This window comes from Pseudophryne corroboree, chromosome 3 (assembly GCF_028390025.1).
Source record: "Pseudophryne corroboree isolate aPseCor3 chromosome 3, aPseCor3.hap2, whole genome shotgun sequence".
Lineage (NCBI taxonomy): Eukaryota > Metazoa > Chordata > Amphibia > Anura > Myobatrachidae > Pseudophryne > Pseudophryne corroboree.
Window position 1 is genome coordinate 163611746 of NC_086446.1, and position 13288 is coordinate 163625033.

The following is a 13288-nucleotide window of genomic DNA, read 5'->3' on the forward strand; positions in this document are numbered from 1 at the left end:
ACATCACATGATGCAAAGATAAATAAAAAAAAAGAGGTGCAAGATGGAATTGTCCTTAGGCCCTCCCACCCACCCTTATGTTGTATAAACAGGACATGCACACTTTAACAAAACCAATCATTTTAGCCACAGGGTCTGGCAAATGACTGTGGCTGAAATGACTGGTTGGTTTGGTCCCCCACCAAAAAAAGAAGCAATCAATCTCTCCTTGCTCAAACTGGCTCTACAGAGGCAAGATGTCAACCTCCTCATCATCCTCCGATTCCTCACCCCTTTCACTGTGTACATCCCCCTCCTCACAGAGTATTAATTTGTCCCCACTGGAAACCACCATCACAGGTCCCTGTGTACTTTCTGGAGGCAATTGCTGGTGAATGCCTCCATGGAGGAATTGATTATAATTAATTTTGATGAACATCATCTTCTCCACATTTTGTGGAAGTAACCTCGTACGCCAATCACTGACAAGGTGATCGGCTGCACTAAACACTCTTTCGGAGTACACACTGGAGGGGGGCAACTTAGGTAAAATAAAGCCAGTTTGTGCAAGAGCCTCCAAATTGCCTCTTTTTCCTGCCAGTATACATACAAACTGTCTGACATGCCTACTTGGATGCGGTCACTCATATAATCCTCCACCATTCTTTCAATGGTGACAGAATCATATGCAGTGACAGTAGACGACATGTCAGTAATCGTTGGCAGGTCCCTCAGGCCGGACCAGATGTCAGCACTCGCTCTTGACTGCCCTGCATCACTGCCAGCGGGTGGGCTCGGAATTCTTATCTTTTCCTCGCAGCCCCAGTTGCGGGAGAATGTGAAGAAGGAGCTGTTGATGGGTCACGTTCCGCTTGACTTGACAATTTTCTCACCAGCAGGTCTTTGAACCTCTGCAGACTTGTGTCTGCCGGAAAGAGAGATACAATGTAGGCTTTAAACCTAGGATCGAGCACGGTGGCCAAAATGTACTGCTCTGATTTCAACAGATTGACCACCCGTGAATCCTGGTTAAGCAAATTAAGGGCTCCATCCACAAGTCCCACATGCCTAGCGGAATCGCTCCATTTTAGCTCCTCCTTCAGTCTCTCCAGCTGCTTCTGCAAAAGCCTGATGAGAGGAATGACCTGACTCAGGCTGGCAGTGTCTGAACTGACTTCACGTGTGGCAAGTTCAAAGGGTTGCAGAACCTTGCACAACATTGAAATCATTCTCCACTGCGCTTGAGTCAGGTGCATTCCCCCTCCTTTGCCTATATCGTAGGCAGATGTATAGGCTTGAATGGCCTTTTGCTGCTCCTCCATCCTCTGAAGCATATAGAGGGTTGAATTCCACCTCGTTACCACCTCTTGCTTCAGCTGATGGAGGGGCAGGTTCAGGAGTGTTTGCTGGTGCTCCAGTCTTTGGCACGCGGTGGCTGAATGCCGAAAGTGGCCCGCAATTCTTCAGGCCACCGACAGCATCTCTTGCACACCCCTGTCATTTAAAAAAAAAAATTCTGCACCACCAAATTAATTGTATGTGCAAAAATTGGGACGTGCTGGAATTTGCCCACATGTAACGCACACACAATATTGGTGGTGTTGTCCGATGTCACAAATCCCCAGGAGAGTCCAATTGGGGTAAGCCAATCTGCGATGATGTTCCTCAGTTTCCGTAAGAGGTTGTCAGCTGTGTGCCTCTTCTGGAAAATGGTGATACAAAGCGTAGCCTGCCTAGGAACGAGTTTGTGTTTGCGAGATGCTGCTACTGGTGCCGCTTCTGCTGTTGTTGCTGCGGGAGGCAATACATCTACCCAGTGGGCTGTCACAGTCATATAGTCCTGAGTCTGCCCTGCTCCACTTGTCCACATGTCCGTGGTTAAGTGGACATTGGGTACAACTGCATTTTTTAGGACACTGGTGAGTCTTTTTCTGACGTCTGTGTACATTCTCGGTATCGCCTGCCGAGAGTAGTGGAACCTAGATGGGATTTGGTACCGGGGACACACTACCTCAAGAAATTCTCTAAGTCCCTGTGAATTAACGGTGGATACTGGACACGCGTCTAACACCCACACAGCTGCCAAAGCCTGAGTTATCCACTTTGCAACAGAATGACTGCTGTGATATTTCATCTTCCTCACAAAGGACTGTTGGACAGTCAATTGCTTACTGGAAGTAGTACAAGTGGTCTTCCAACTTCCCCTCTGGGATGATGATCGACTCCCAGCAGCAGCAACAACAGCAGCGCAAGCAGCAGTAGGCGTTACACTCAAGGATCCATCGGAGGAATCCCAGTTAGGAGAGGACTCGTCAGACTTTCCAGTGACATGGCCTGCAGGACTATTGGCCTTTTTGTCTAAGGAGGAAATTGACACTGAGGGAGTTGGGTGGTGTGGTTTGCAGGAGCTTGGGTACAAGAGGAAGGGATTTAGTTGTCAGTGGACTGCTTCCGCTGTCACCCAAAGTTTTTGAACTTGTCAATGACTTCTGATGAATGCGCTCCAGGTGACATATAAGGGAGGATGTTCCTAGGTGGTTAACGTCCTTACCCCTACTTATTACAGCTTGACAAAGGCAACACACGGCTTGACACCTGTTGTCTGCATTTCTGTTAAAATAATTCCACACCGAAGAGGTGATTTTTTTTTTAATTTGACCAGGGATGTCAATGGCCATATTCATCCCACGGACAACAGGTGTCTCCCCGGGTGCCTGACTTAAACAAACCACCTCACCATCAGAATCCTTCTTGTCAATTTCCTCCTCAGCGCCAGCAACACCCATATCCTCATTCTGGTGTACTTCAACAGTGACATCTTCAATTTGACTATCAGGAACTGGACTGTGGGTGCTCCTACCAGCACTTGCAGGGGGCGTGCAAATGGTGGAAGGAGCCACCTCTTCCCGTCCAGTGTTGGGAAGGTCAGGTATCGCAACTGCCGACACAATTAGACTCTTCATGGGGATTTGTGATTTAGAAGAACGCACAGTTCTTTGCTGTGCTTTTGCCATCTTAACTCTTTTCAGTTTTCTAGCGGGAGGATGAGTGCTTCCATCCTCATGTGAAGCTGAACCACTAGCCATGAACATAGGCCAGGGCCTCAGCCGTTCCTTGCCACTCCGTGTCGTAGATGGCATATTGGCAAGTTTACGCTTCTCCTCGGATGCTTTTAATTTTGATTTTTGGGTCATTTTACTGAACTTTAGTTTTTTGGATTTTACATGCTCTCTACTATGACATTGGGCATCGGCCTTGGCAAATGACGTTGATGGCATTGAATCATCTCGGCCATGACTAGTGGCAGCAGCTTCAGCACTAGGTGGAAGTGGATCTTGATCTTTCCCTATTTCACCATCCACATTTTTGTTCTCCATTTTTTAATGTGTGGAATTATATGCCAGTAATATTATTATATCAATAGCAATGGCCTACTGTACTGTACAACTATATACTGTTGGTCCCCTAAATGCTGCACTGTACTACTATATATACTGCTCACAAAAATGCAGCACAGATATGGAATGGATACTTGCAGTGACACGGAGCTGCAAAATACAGCAATGGGATACTGTACTGTACAACTATATACTGTTGGTCACCAAAATGCTGCACTGTAATACTATATATACTGCTCACAACAATACAGCACAGATATGGAATGGATACTTGCAGTGACATGGAGCTGCAAGATACAGCAATGGCCTACTGTACTGTACAACTATATACTGTTGGTCACCAAAATGATGCACTGTATTACTATATATACTGCTCACAATAATGCAGCACAGATATGGAATGGATATTTGCAGTGACACGGAGCTGCAAGATACAGCAATGGCCTACTGTACTGTACAACTATATACTGTTGGTCACCAAAATGCTGCACTGTACTACTATAGATACTGCTCACAAAAATGTAGCACAGATATGGAATGGATACTTGCAGTGACACGGAGCTGCAAGATACAGCAATGGCCTACTGTACTGTACAACTGTATACTGTTGGTCACCAAAATGCTGCACTGTACTACTATATATACTAGTGATGTGCACCGGAAATTTTTCGGGTTTTGTGTTTTGGTTTTGGGTTCGGTTCCGCGGCCGTGTTTTGGGTTCGACCGCGTTTTGGCAAAACCTCACCGAATTTTTTTTGTCGGATTCGGGTGTGTTTTGGATTCGGGTGTTTTTTTCAAAAAACCCTAAAAAACAGCTTAAATCATAGAATTTGGGGGTCATTTTGATCCCAAAGTATTATTAACCTCAAAAACCATAATTTACACTCATTTTCAGTCTATTCTGAATACCTCACACCTCACAATATTATTTTTAGTCCTAAAATTTGCACCTAGGTCGCTGGATGACTAAGCTAAGCGACCCTAGTGGCCGACACAAACACCGGGCCCATCTAGGAGTGGCACTGCAGTGTCACGCAGGATGTCCCTTCCAAAAAACCCTCCCCAAACAGCACATGACGCAAAGAAAAAAAGAGGCGCAATGAGGTAGCTGTGTGAGTAAGATAAGCGACCCTAGTGGCCGACACAAACACCGGGCCCATCTAGGAGTGGCACTGCAGTGTCACGCAGGATGTCCCTTCCAAAAAACCCTCCCCAAACAGCACATGACGCAAAGAAAAAAAGAGGCGCAATGAGGTAGCTGTGTGAGTAAGATAAGCGACCCTAGTGGCCGACACAAACACAGGGCCCATCTAGGAGTGGCACTGCAGTGTCACGCAGGATGTCCCTTCCAAAAAACCCTCCCCAAACAGCACATGACGCAAAGAAAAAAAGAGGCGCAATGAGGTAGCTGTGTGAGTAAGATAAGCGACCCTAGTGGCCGACACAAACACCGGGCCCATCTAGGAGTGGCACTGCAGTGTCACGCAGGATGTCCCTTCCAAAAAACCCTCCCCAAACAGCACATGACGCAAAGAAAAAAAGAGGCGCAATGAGGTAGCTGTGTGAGTAAGATAAGCGACCCTAGTGGCCGACACAAACACCGGGCCCATCTAGGAGTGGCACTGCAGTGTCACGCAGGATGTCCCTTCCAAAAAACCCTCCCCAAACAGCACATGACGCAAAGAAAAAAAGAGGCGCAATGAGGTAGCTGTGTGAGTAAGATAAGCGACCCTAGTGGCCGACACAAACACAGGGCCCATCTAGGAGTGGCACTGCAGTGTCACGCAGGATGTCCCTTCCAAAAAACCCTCCCCAAACAGCACATGACGCAAAGAAAAAAAGAGGCGCAATGAGGTAGCTGTGTGAGTAAGATAAGCGACCCTAGTGGCCGACACAAACACCGGGCCCATCTAGGAGTGGCACTGCAGTGTCACGCAGGATGTCCCTTCCAAAAAACCCTCCCCAAACAGCACATGACGCAAAGAAAAAAAGAGGCGCAATGAGGTAGCTGTGTGAGTAAGATAAGCGACCCTAGTGGCCGACACAAACACCGGGCCCATCTAGGAGTGGCACTGCAGTGTCACGCAGGATGTCCCTTCCAAAAAACCCTCCCCAAACAGCACATGACGCAAAGAAAAAAAGAGGCGCAATGAGGTAGCTGTGTGAGTAAGATAAGCGACCCTAGTGGCCGACACAAACACCGGGCCCATCTAGGAGTGGCACTGCAGTGTCACGCAGGATGGCCCTTCCAAAAAACCCTCCCCAAACAGCACATGACGCAAAGAAAAAAAGAGGCGCAATGAGGTAGCTGTGTGAGTAAGATAAGCGACCCTAGTGGCCGACACAAACACCGGGCCCATCTAGGAGTGGCACTGCAGTGTCACGCAGGATGTCCCTTCCAAAAAACCCTCCCCAAACAGCACATGACGCAAAGAAAAAAAGAGGCGCAATGAGGTAGCTGTGTGAGTAAGATAAGCGACCCTAGTGGCCGACACAAACACCGGGCCCATCTAGGAGTGGCACTGCAGTGTCACGCAGGATGGCCCTTCCAAAAAACATTCCACAAACAGCACATGACGCAAAGAAAAATTAAAGAAAAAAGAGGTGCAAGATGGAATTGTCCTTGGGCCCTCCCACCCACCCTTATGTTGTATAAACAGGACATGCACACTTTAACCAACCCATCATTTCAGTGACAGGGTCTGCCACACGACTGTGACTGAAATGACGGGTTGGTTTGGACCCCCACCAAAAAAGAAGCAATTAATCTCTCCTTGCACAAACTGGCTCTACAGAGGCAAGATGTCCACCTCATCATCATCCTCCGATATATCACCGTGTACATCCCCCTCCTCACAGATTATCAATTCGTCCCCACTGGAATCCACCATCTCAGCTCCCTGTGTACTTTGTGGAGGCAATTGCTGCTGGTCAATGTCTCCACGGAGGAATTGATTATAATTCATTTTAATGAACATCATCTTCTCCACATTTTCTGGATGTAACCTCGTACGCCGATTGCTGACAAGGTGAGCGGCGGCACTAAACACTCTTTCGGAGTACACACTTGTGGGAGGGCAACTTAGGTAGAATAAAGCCAGTTTGTGCAAGGGCCTCCAAATTGCCTCTTTTTCCTGCCAGTATAAGTACGGACTGTGTGACGTGCCTACTTGGATGCGGTCACTCATATAATCCTCCACCATTCTTTCAATGGTGAGAGAATCATATGCAGTGACAGTAGACGACATGTCCGTAATCGTTGTCAGGTCCTTCAGTCCGGACCAGATGTCAGCATCAGCAGTCGCTCCAGACTGCCCTGCATCACCGCCAGCGGGTGGGCTCGGAATTCTGAGCCTTTTCCTCGCACCCCCAGTTGCGGGAGAATGTGAAGGAGGAGATGTTGACAGGTCGCGTTCCACTTGACTTGACAATTTTCTCACCAGCAGGTCTTTCAACCCCAGCAGACTTGTGTCTGCCGGAAAGAGAGATCCAAGGTAGGCTTTAAATCTAGGATCGAGCACGGTGGCCAAAATGTAGTGCTCTGATTTCAACAGATTGACCACCCGTGAATCCTTGTTAAGCGAATTAAGGGCTCCATCCACAAGTCCCACATGCCTAGCGGAATCGCTCCGTGTTAGCTCCTCCTTCAATGTCTCCAGCTTCTTCTGCAAAAGCCTGATGAGGGGAATGACCTGACTCAGGCTGGCAGTGTCTGAACTGACCTCACGTGTGGCAAGTTCAAAGGGCATCAGAACCTTGCACAACGTTGAAATCATGCTCCACTGCACTTGAGATAGGTGCATTCCACCTCCTATATCGTGCTCAATTGTATAGGCTTGAATGGCCTTTTGCTGCTCCTCCAACCTCTGAAGCATATAGAGGGTTGAATTCCACCTCGTTACCACTTCTTGCTTCAGATGATGGCAGGGCAGGTTCAGTAGTTTTTAGTGGTGCTCCAGTCTTCTGTACGTGGTGCCTGTACGCCGAAAGTGTCCCGCAATTCTTCTGGCCACCGACAGCATCTCTTGCACGCCCCTGTCGTTTTTTAAATAATTCTGCACCACCAAATTCAAGGTATGTGCAAAACATGGGACGTGCTGGAATTTGCCCATATTTAATGCACACACAATATTGCTGGCGTTGTCCGATGCCACAAATCCACAGGAGAGTCCAATTGGGGTAAGCCATTCCGCGATGATCTTCCTCAGTTGCCGTAAGAGGTTTTCAGCTGTGTGCGTATTCTGGAAAGCGGTGATACAAAGCGTAGCCTGCCTAGGAAAGAGTTGGCGTTTGCGAGATGCTGCTACTGGTGCCGCCGCTGCTGTTCTTGCGGCGGGAGTCCATACATCTACCCAGTGGGCTGTCACAGTCATATAGTCCTGACCCTGCCCTGCTCCACTTGTCCACATGTCCGTGGTTAAGTGGACATTGGGTACAGCTGCATTTTTTAGGACACTGGTGAGTCTTTTTCTGAGGTCTGTGTACATTTTCGGTATCGCCTGCCTAGAGAAGTGAAACCTAGATGGTATTTGGTAACGGGGGCACACTACCTCAAGAAATTGTCTAGTTCCCTGTGAACTAACGGCGGATACCGGACGCACGTCTAACACCAACATAGTTGTCAAGGCCTCAGTTATCCGCTTTGCAGCAGGATGACTGCTGTGATATTTCATCTTCCTCGCAAAGGACTGTTGGACAGTCAATTGCTTACTGGAAGTAGTACAAGTGGTCTTCCGACTTCCCCTCTGGGATGACCATCGACTCCCAGCAGCAACAACAGCAGCGCCAGCAGCAGTAGGCGTTACACGCAAGGATGCATCGGAGGAATCCCAGGCAGGAGAGGACTCGTCAGAATTGCCAGTGACATGGCCTGCAGGACTATTGGCATTCCTGGGGAAGGAGGAAATTGACACTGAGGGAGTTGGTGGGGTGGTTTGCGTGAGCTTGGTTACAAGAGGAAGGGATTTACTGGTCAGTGGACTGCTTCCGCTGTCACCCAAAGTTTTTGAACTTGTCACTGACTTATTATGAATGCGCTGTAGGTGACGTATAAGGGAGGTTGTTCCGAGGTGGTTAACGTCCTTACCCCTACTTATTACAGCTTGACAAAGGCAACACACGGCTTGACACCTGTTGTCCACATTTCTGTTGAAATACCTCCACACTGAAGAGCTGATTTTTTTGGTATTTTCACCAGGCATGTCAACGGCCATATTCCTCCCACGGACAACAGGTGTCTCCCCGGGTGCCTGACTTAAACAAACCACCTCACCATCAGAATCCTCCTGGTCAATTTCCTCCCCAGCGCCAGCAACACCCATATCCTCCTCATCCTGGTGTACTTCAACACTGACATCTTCAATCTGACTATCAGGAACTGGACTGCGGGTGCTCCTTCCAGCACTTGCAGGGGGCGTGCAAATGGTGGAAGGCGCATGCTCTTCACGTCCAGTGTTGGGAAGGTCAGGCATCGCAACCGACACAATTGGACTCTCCTTGTGGATTTGGGATTTCGAAGAACGCACAGTTCTTTGCGGTGCTTTTGCCAGCTTGAGTCTTTTCAGTTTTCTAGCGAGAGGCTGAGTGCTTCCATCCTCATGTGAAGCTGAACCACTAGCCATGAACATAGGCCAGGGCCTCAGCCGTTCCTTGCCACTCCGTGTGGTAAATGGCATATTGGCAAGTTTACGCTTCTCCTCCGACAATTTTATTTTAGGTTTTGGAGTCCTTTTTTTACTGATATTTGGTGTTTTGGATTTGACATGCTCTGTACTATGACATTGGGCATCGGCCTTGGCAGACGACGTTGCTGGCATTTCATCGTCTCGGCCATGACTAGTGGCAGCAGCTTCAGCACGAGGTGGAAGTGGATCTTGATCTTTCCCTAATTTTGGAACCTCAACATTTTTGTTCTCCATATTTTAATAGGCACAACTAAAAGGCACCTCAGGTAAACAATGGAGATGGATGGATACTAGTATACTTATGGATGGACTGCCGAGTGCCGACACAGAGGTAGCTACAGCCGTGGACTACCGTACTGTGTCTGCTGCTAATATAGACTGGATGATAATGAGATGAAATCAATATATATATGTATGTATATATAATATCACTAGTACTGCAGCCGGACAGGTAGATAATATATTTATTAGGTAATGATGACTGATGACGGACCTGCTGGACACTGTCAGCTCAGCAGCACCGCAGACTGCTACAGTAAGCTACTATACTATAGTAGTATGTACAAAAAAGAAAGAAAAAAAAAAAACCACGGGTAGGTGGTATACAATTATGGATGGACTGCCGAGTGCCGACACAGAGGTAGCTACAGCCGTGGACTAACGTACTGTGTCTGCTGCTAATATAGACTGGATGATAATGAGATGAAATCAATATATATATGTATGTATATATAATATCACTAGTACTGCAGCCGGACAGGTAGATAATATATTTATTAGGTAATGATGACTGATGACGGACCTGCTGGACACTGTCAGCTCAGCAGCACCGCAGACTGCTACAGTAAGCTACTATACTATAGTAGTATGTACAAAGAAGAAAAAAAAAAAACCACGGGTAGGTGGTATACAATTATGGATGGACTGCCGAGTGCCGACACAGAGGTAGCTACAGCCGTGGACTACCGTACTGTGTCTGCTGCTAATATAGACTGGATGATAATGAGATGAAATCAATATATATATGTATGTATATATAATATCACTAGTACTGCAGCCGGACAGGTAGATAATATATTTATTAGGTAATGATGACTGATGACGGACCTGCTGGACACTGTCAGCTCAGCAGCACCGCAGACTGCTACAGTAAGCTACTATACTATAGTAGTATGTACAAAGAAGAAAGAAAAAAAAAACCACGGGTAGGTGGTATACAATTATGGATGGACTGCCGAGTGCCGACACAGAGGTAGCTACAGCCGTGGACTAACGTACTGTGTCTGCTGCTAATATAGACTGGATGATTGATAATGAGATGAAATCAATATATATATGTATGTATATATAATATCACTAGTACTGCAGTCGGACAGGTAGATAATATATTTATTAGGTAATGATGACTGATGACGGACCTGCTGGACACTGTCAGCTCAGCAGCACCGCAGACTGCTACAGTAAGCTACTATACTATAGTAGTATGTACAAAGAAGAAAGAAAAAAAAAAAACCACGGGTAGGTGGTATACAATTATGGATGGACTGCCGAGTGCCGACACAGAGGTAGCTACAGCCGTGGACTAACGTACTGTGTCTGCTGCTAATATAGACTAGATGATTGATAATGAGATGAAATCAATATATATATGTATGTATATATAATATCACTAGTACTGCAGCCGGACAGGTAGATAATATATTTATTAGGTAATGATGACTGATGACGGACCTGCTGGACACTGTCAGCTCAGCAGCACCGCAGACTGCTACAGTAAGCTACTATACTATAGTAGTATGTACAAAAAAGAAAAAAAAAAAAAACCACGGGTAGGTGGTATACAATTATGGATGGACTGCCGAGTGCCGACACAGAGGTAGCTACAGCCGTGGACTAACGTACTGTGTCTGCTGCTAATATAGAGTTTAGACTGGATGATAAATTATTGATAATGAGATGAAATCAATATAATATCACTAGTACTGCAGCCGGACAGGTACTATATATATTTATTATGTAATGACTGATGACGGACCTGCTGGACACTGTCAGGTCAGCAGCACCGCAGACTGCTACAGTAAGCTACTATAGTAGTATGTATAAAGAAGAATGAAAAAAAAAAAACACGGGTAGGTGGTATACAATATTATATATATATATATATATATATTATATACAATTATATATATATATATATTAAACTGGTGGTGATTGATTATTAAACTGGTGGTCAGGTCACGTTGCAACTTGCAACTAGTACTCCGAGTCCTAAGCAGACAATCACAAAATATATTATTATACTGGTGGTCAGTGTGGTCACAACAATGGCAGTGTGGCACTGACTCTGGCAGCAAAAGTGTGCACTGTACGTTATATGTACTCCTGAGTCCTGCTCTCAGACTCTAACTGCTCCCCACTGTCAGTGTCTCCCCCACAAGTCAGATAATTAATACAATACACAGTCACACTATCTAATCTATATCACTTCAGCAAGTAGTATAGTAGTATAGTAGTACTCCTCCTAATAGTAATAATGCTCCCCAAAATACTGTGTCTCTCTCGTCTCTACTGTGTCTCTCTCTTCTCTAAACGGAGAGGACGCCAGCCACGTCCTCTCCCTATGACTCTCAATGCACGTGTGAAAATGGCGGCGACGCACGGCTCCTTATATAGAATCCGAGTCTCGCGAGAATCCGACAGCGGGATGATGACGTTCGGGCGCGCTCGGGTTAACCGAGCAAGGCGGGAAGATCCGAGTCGCTCGGACCCGTGAAGAAAAAACTGAAGTTCGGGCGGGTTCGGATTCAGAGGAACCGAACCCGCTCATCACTAATATATACTGCTCACAAAAATGCAGCACAGATATGGAATGGATACATGCACTGACACACAGAGCCGGCCCTAACCAATATGATGCCCTAGGCAAGATTTTGGCTGGTGCCCCCTAGCACCACCGCCGGTTCCGCCTCGGGCCCTGCACCCCTTTCCCAGCACCATCACCCCCCACCCATAGCAGTCCTTATTTTGGTGTTTGTACCCCCTATATGTTAAATAGGAACAGCCCAAAAAGGGGGGTGTTTTTGCTGGCAAGGGGCATGGCCACACAATAGTAACCCCAATTACGCAACACAGTACTGCAACTTTATTCACATTTGATCATGCGATAGTGTCCCTAATTCACATTACATCCCACAGTAGTATCACTTTACCTTATAAATGTTACTCCTTACAGTAGAGCTCCTTATTCACAATACATCACAGTGAATTGCTCCTTATTCACATTACACCACACCCTATTGCTCTTTATTCACATTAGATGACACAGTAATGCCCTTTCTATACGCAATGCCACATAGTAGAGCACCTTAAACACATAATGCCACACATTAGTAATGCATTTATACACATAATTCCATACAGTAATGCCCCTTACACATATGAGACACATAATTAATGTCCTTATAATCATAATGTGTCTTACACATTATGACAACCTTTATTAATGCCCTTTTACACATAATTCCCTTACACATATGCCGCACATTATTAATGCCCTTATACACATAATGACACACATAGTGCCCCTTACACATATGTTGCACATTATTAATGCATTTTTACATGACACACATAATGCTCCTTACACATATTCCGAACACTACTGCACAACCAACCCACTCACATGCACACAGCAATCACACTGTTACTAACACTGTGACCTCTGCCTCTGCTTGGATACAGATGTGTCCTCATAAATCTTGCCTCAAAGCTAATGCCGGGCACCTTTTCTTTTATGAAAATGCATCTTATTTGCATTGCTATGTGGCTAGGATGCACAAGCAGCTCCTGTTGATTAAAATGATATGCAGCATGCCTATGTACTGTGTGAGACTGTGGCTGTATCTGCATATGAAATGCTACACACAGAATATAGGCATGCCACATATCATTTTAATCAGCAGAAGCTGCTGATGCCCCTAGGCATATCAAATGCCCTAGGCAATTGCCTAGTTTGCCTATGCCTATGGCCGGCTCTGGTGACACGGAGCTGCAAGATACAGCAATGGCCTACTGTACTGTACAACTATATACTGTTGGTCACCAAAATGCTGCACTATATTACTATATTATATATATATATATATATATATATATAGTATATACTGGTCATACAATAATGCAGATGATATTGAGCACTGATGATCAGGATACTGTCTAGAACTGAGT